The sequence below is a fragment of the Triticum aestivum genome, chromosome 3D (genome assembly GCF_018294505.1).
Source record: "Triticum aestivum cultivar Chinese Spring chromosome 3D, IWGSC CS RefSeq v2.1, whole genome shotgun sequence".
NCBI lineage: Eukaryota > Viridiplantae > Streptophyta > Magnoliopsida > Poales > Poaceae > Triticum > Triticum aestivum.
Genome location: NC_057802.1, coordinates 544888952 through 544896213, shown reverse-complemented (window position 1 = coordinate 544896213; position 7262 = coordinate 544888952).

Genomic DNA, 7262 nt, shown 5'->3' with positions numbered 1-7262 from the left:
CACTCATGAGATTTCTTACACCTTAGATCAGACTTGTCTCAATTTTTTTACATTGGTGCTCCCAAGGGATTGTTTGGGTATTGGTGCATATTTTAAGCTTAGATTTCTAGCACTTGCACGCCCTTTTCCATGTTAGCAATTTACATATATTTTTCATCGACCTAAACGGTATCGTTTTTCGTCCTTGGTCTACTTAACTCCCCTTTAACCTCTACAAGAGGACCTTTTAGACAATTCAAGAATTTGGTTGACTCCTTTCATGTTACTGTTGGAAATATGCCCTAGAGGCAATAATAAAGTGGTTATTATTATTATTATTATTATTATTATTATTATATTTCCTTAATCATGATAAAGGTTTATTATTCATGCTAGAATTGTATTGACCGGAAACTTAAATACATGTGTGGATACATAAACAAATATTGTGTCCCTAGTGAGCCTCTACTAGACTAGCTCGGTGATCAAAAGATGGTTAAGGTTTCCTAACCATAGAAATGTGTTGTCACTTGATAACGGGATCACATCATTAGGAGAATGATGTGATGGACAAGACCCATCTATTAGCTTAGCTTATGATCGTTCAGTTTATTGCTACTGCTTTCCTAATGTCAAATACATATTCCTTCGACTATGAGATCATGCAACTCCCGGATACCGGAGGAATACCTTGTGTGCTATCAAACGTCACAACGTAACTGAGTGATCATAAAGATGCTCTACAGGTATCTCCGATGATGTATGTTGAGTTGGCGTGAATCGAGATTGGGATTTGTCACTCCGTATGACGGAGAGGTATCTCTGGGCCTTCTCGATAATATAGCATCACAAGAAGCATGCAAGCAAAGTGACTAAGGAGTTAGTTACGTGATGATGTATTACGGAACAAGTAAAGAGACTTGCCGGTAACGAGATTGAACTGGGTATGAAGGTATCGACGATCGAATCTCGGGCAAGTAACATACCGACAGACAAAGGGAACTACATACGTTGTCATAAAGGTTCGACCGATAAAGATCTTTGTAGAATATGTAGGAACCAATATGGGCATCCAGGTCCCACTATTGGTTATTGACCAGAAAAGCGTCTCGGTCATGTCAACATCATTCTCGAACCCGTAGGGTCCGCACGTTTAACGTTCGTTGACGATATAGTATTATATGAGTTATGTATGTTGGTGACCGAATGTTTTTCGGAGTCCTATATGAGATCACGGACATCCCGAGGAGCTCCGGAATAGTCGAGAGGTAAAGATTGATATATGGGATAATAGTGTTTGGTCTTCAGAAGGGTTATGGAATTCACCAGAAGGGGTTTCGGATGTTTCCCGAAATGTTCTGGTGCGAGAACACTTTATTTGGGCCAAGGGGTAAAGCCCACGGGGTTTAAGAAAGGTGCAAAAGGTGTTGGGAATCGTAGCATAATTTTAAAATTTTCCTACGCTCACCAAGATGCATCTATGGAGTATACTAGCAACGAGGGGAAAAGGAGTGCATCTACATACCCTTGTAGATCGCGAGCGGAAGCGTTCCAATGAACGTGGATGACGGAGTTGTACTCGCCGTGATCCAAATCACCGATGACTGAGTGCCGAACGGACGGCACCTCCGCGTTCAACACATGTACGGTGCAGTGACGTCTCCTCCTTCTTGATCCAGCAAGGGGGAAGGAGAGGTTGATGGAGATCCAGCAGCACGATGGCGTGGTGGTGGATGTAGCGGGTCTCGGCAGGGCTTCGCCGAGCTTCTGCGAGAGGGAGAGGTGTAGCAGGGGAGGAGGGAGGCGCCCAAGGCTGTCATCTTGCTGCCCTCCCTCCCCCCCTTTATATAGGCCCCCTGGGAGGGGGGGCGCCGGCCAAACCCCATCTAGATGGGGGGGCGGCGGCCAAGGGGGTGCCTTGCCCCCAAGGCAAGTGGGGCGCCCCCCACCCTAGGGTTTCCAACCCTAGGCGCAGGGGGAGGCCCATGGGGGGCGCCCAGCCCACTAGGGGCTGGTTCCCTTCCCACTTCAGCCCACGGGGCCCTCCGGGATAGGTGGCCCCACCCGGTGGACCCCCGGGACCCTTCCGGTGGTCCCGGTACAATACCGGTAACCCCCGAAACTTTCCCGGTGGCCGAAACTTGACTTCCTATATATAATTCTTTACCTCCGGACCATTCCGGAACTCCTCGTGACGTCCGGGATCTCATCCGGGACTCCGAACAACTTTCGGGTTTCCGCATACACATATCTCTACAACCCTAGCGTCACCGAACCTTAAGTGTGTAGACACTACGGGTTCGGGAGACATGCAGACTTGACCGAGACGCCTCTCCGGTCAATAACCAACAGCGGGATCTGGATACCCATGTTGGCTCCCACATGTTCCACAATGATCTCATCGGATGAACCACGGTGTCGAGGATTCAATCAATCCCGTATGCAATTCCCTTTGTCAATCGGTATGTTACTTGCCCGAGATTCGATCGTCGGTATCCCAATACCTTGTTCAATCTCGTTACCAGCAAGTCTCTTTACTCGTACCGCAATGCATAATATGTCATCCACATATAATAAGAGAAATGCTACAGAGCTCCCACTCACTTTCTTGTAAACACAGGCTTCTCCATAAGTCTGTGTAAACCCAAACGCTTTGATCATCTCATCAAAGCAAATGTTCCAACTCCGAGATGCTTGCACCAGCCCATAGATTGAGCGCTGGAGCTTGCATACTTTGTTAGCATTCTTAGGATCGACAAAACCTTCCGGCTGCATCATATACAACTCTTCCTTAAGGAAGCCATTAAGGAATGTCGTTTTGACGTCCATCTGCCATATCTCATAATCATAGTATGCGGCAATTGCTAACATGATTCGGACGGACTTCAGCTTCGCTACGGGTGAGAAAGTCTCATCGTAGTCAACCCCTTGAACTTGTCGATAACCCTTAGCGACAAGTCGAGCTTTGTAGATGGTCACATTACCATCCGCGTCCGTCTTCTTCTTAAAGATCCATTTATTTTCTACGGCTCGCCGATCATTGGGCAAGTCAGTCAAAGTCCATACTTCGTTTTCATACATGGATCCTATCTCGGATTTCATGGCTTCTAGCCATTTGTCGGAATCCGGGCCCGCCATCGCTTCTTCATAGTTCGAAGGTTCACCGTTGTCTAACAACATGATTTCCAGGACAGGGTTGCCGTACCACTCTGGTGCGGAACGTGTCCTTGTGGACCTACGAAGTTCAGTAGTAACTTGATCCGTAGCTTCATGATCATCATCATTAACTTCCTCCCCAGTCGGTGTAGGCACCACAGGAACATCTTCCCGCGCTGCTCTACTTTCCGGTTCGGAAGGGGTGACTATCACCTCATCAAGTTCCACTTTCCTCCCACTCAATTCTTTCGAGAGAAACTCCTTCTCTAGAAAGGACCCGTTCTTGGCAACGAAGATCTTGCCTTCGGATCTGAGGTAGAAGGTATACCCAATAGTTTCCTTAGGGTATCCTATGAAGACGCATTTCTCCGACTTGGGTTCGAGCTTTTCAGGTTGAAGTTTCTTGACATAAGCATCGCATCCCCAAACTTTTAGAAACGACAGCTTAGGTTTCTTCCCAAACCATAATTCATACGGTGTCGTCTCAACGGATTTAGACGGAGCCCTATTTAAAGTGAATGCGGCAGTCTCTAAAGCATAGCCCCAAAATGAGAGCGGTAAATCGGTAAGAGACATCATAGATCGCACCATATCCAATAGAGTGCGATTACGACGTTCGGACGCACCATTTCTCTGAGGTGTTCCATGCGCCGTGAGTTGTGAAACTATTCCACATTTCTTTAAGTGTGCACCAAACTCGTGACTTAAATATTCTCCACCACGATCTGATCGTAAGAATTTTATTCTCCTGTCACGTTGATTCTCAACCTCACTCTGAAATTCTTTGAACTTTTCAAAGGTTTCAGACTTGTGTTTCATTAGGTAGACATACCCATATCTACTTAAATCATCAGTGAGAGTGAGAACATAACAATATCCAACGCGAGCCTCAACACTCATTGGACCGCACACATCGGTATGTATGATTTCCAATAAGTTGGTTGCTCGCTCCATTGTTCCGGAGAACGGAGTCTTGGTCATCTTACCCATGAGGCATGGTTCGCACGTGTCAAATGATTCATAATCAAGAGACTCCAAAAGTCCATCTGCATGGAGCTTCTTCATGCGTTTGACACCAATGTGACCAAGGCGGCAGTGCCACAGATATGTGGGACTATCGTTATCAACTTTACATCTTTTGGTATTCACACTATGAACATGTGTAACATCACGTTCGAGATTCATCAAGAATAAACCATTGACCAGCGGGGCATGACCATAAAACATATCTCTCAAATAAATAGAACAACCATTATTCTCGGATTTAAATGAGTAGCCATCTCGAATTAAACGAGATCCAGATACAATGTTCATGCTCAAAGCTGGCACTAAATAACAATTATTGAGGTTTAAAACTAATCCCGTGGGTAGATGCAGAGGTAGCGTGCCGACGGCGATCACATCGACCTTGGAACCATTCCCGACGCGCATCGTCACCTCGTCCTTTGCCAGTCTCCGTTTATTCCACAGTTCCTGTTTTGAGTTACAAATATGTGCAACCGCACCGGTATCAAATACCCAGGAGCTACTACGAGTACTGGTAAGGTACACATCAATTACATGTATATCACATATACCTTTGGTGTTGCCGGCCTTCTTTTCCGCTAAGTATTTGGGGCAGTTCCGCTTCCAGTGACCACTTCCCTTGCAATAAAAGCACTCAGTTTCAGGCCTGGGTCCATTCTTTGACTTCTTCCCAGTAACTGGTTTACCGGGCGCGACAACTCCCTTGCCGTCCTTCTTGAAGTTCTTCTTACCCTTGCCCTTCTTGAACTTAGTGGTTTTATTCACCATCAACACTTGATGTTCTTTTCTGATTTCCACCTCCGCTGATTTCAGCATCGAATATACCTCAGGAATGGTCTTTTCCATCCCCTGCATATTGTAGTTCATCACAAAGCTCTTGAAGCTTGGTGGAAGCGACTGAAGGATTCTGTCAATGACTTCGTCATCCGGGAGATTAACCCCCAGCCGAGTCAAGCGGTTGTGCAACCCAGACATTCTGAGTATGTGCTCACTAACAGAACTATTTTCCTCCATTTTACAGCTGAAGAACTTGTCGGAGACTTCATATCTCTCGACTCGGGCATGAGCTTGGAAAACTAATTTCAGCTCCTCGAACATCTCATATGCTCCATGTTTCTCAAAACGCTTTTGGAGACCCGGTTCTAGGCTGTAAAGCATGCTGCACTGAACGAGGGAGTAATCATCAGCACGCTGCTGCCAAGCGTTCATAACGTCTTGGTTCTGTGGGATTGGTGCATCACCTAGCGGTGCTTCTAAGACATAATCTTTCTTGGCTACTATGAGGATGATCCTCAGGTTCCGGACCCAGTCCGTATAGTTGCTGCCATCATCTTTCAGCTTGGTTTTCTCTAGGAACGCGTTGAAATTGAGGACAACGTTGGCCATTAGATCTACAAGACATAGTGTAAAGATTTTATACTAAGTTCATGATAATGAAGTTCATCTAATCAAATTATTTAATGAACTCCCACTCAGATAGACATCCCTCTAGTCATCTAAGTGAAACATGATCCGAGTTAACTAGGCCGTGTCCGATCATCACGTGAGACGGACTAGTCAAGATCGGTGAACATCTCCATGTTGATCGTATCTTCTATACAACTCATGCTCGACCTTTCGGTCCTCCGTGTTCCGAGGCCATGTCTGTACATGCTAGGCTCGTCAAGTCAACCTAAGTGTATTGCGTGTGTTCTGAGGCCATGTCTGTACATGCTAGGCTCGTCAACACCCCTTGTATTCGAACGTTAGAATCTATCACACACGATCATCACGTGGTGCTTCGAAACAACGAACCTTCGCAACGGTGCACAGTTAGGGGGAACACTTTTCTTGAAATTATCATAAGGGATCATCTTACTTACTACCGCCGTTCTAAGCAAATAAGATGCAAAAACATGATAAACATCAAATGCAATCAAATAGTGACATGATATGGCCAATATCATTATGCTCCTTTGATCTCCATCTTCGGGGCACCATGATCATCTTCATCACCGGCATGACACCATGATCTCCATCATTGTGTCTTCATGAAGTCGTCACGCCAACGATTACTTCTACTTCTATGGCTAACGCGTTTAGCAACAAAGTAAAGTAAATTACATGGCGTTATTCAATGACACGCAGGTCATACAAAATAATAAAGACAACTCCTATGGCTCCTGCCGGTTGTCATACTCATCGACATGCAAGTCGTGATTCCTATTACAAGAATATGATCAATCTCATACATCACATATATCATTCATCACATCTTCTGGCCATATCACATCACATAGCACTTGCTGCAAAAACAAGTTAGACGTCCTCTAATTGTTGTTGCAAGTTTTTACGTGGCTTGTATAGGTTTCTAGAAAGAACGTTTCTTACCTACGTAAAACCACAATGTGATTTGCCAATTTCTATTTACCCTTCATAAGGACCCTTTTCATCGAATCCGTTCCGACTAAAGTAGGAGAGACAGACACCCGCTAGCCACCTTATGCAACTAGTGCATGTCAGTTGGTGGAACCTGTCTCACGTAAGCGTACGTGTAAGGTCGGTCCGGGCCGCTTCATCCTACAATACCGCCGAAACAAGATACGACTAGTAGCGGCAAGAAGAATTGGCAACATCAACGCCCACAACTACTTTGTGTTCTACTCGTGCATAGTAACTACGCATAGGCCTGGCTCATGATGCCATTGTTGGGAATCGTAGCATAATTTTAAAATTTTCCTATGCTCACCAAGATGCATCTATGGAGTATACTAGCAACGAGGGGAAAAGGAGTGCATCTACATACCCTTGTAGATCGCGAGCGGAAGCGTTCCAATGAACGTGGATGACGGAGTTGTACTCGCCGTGATCCAAATCACCGATGACCGAGTGCCGAACGGACGGCACCTCCGCGTTCAACACACGTACAGTGCAGTGACGTCTCCTCCTTCTTGATCCAGCAAGGGGGAAGGAGAGGCTGATGGAGATCCAGCAGCACGACGGCGTGGTGGTGGATGTAGCGGGTCTCGGCAGGGCTTCGCCGAGCTTCTGCGAGAGGGAGAGGTGTAGCAGGGGAGGAGGGAGGCGCCCAAAGGCTGTCATCTTGCTGCCCTCCCCCCCTT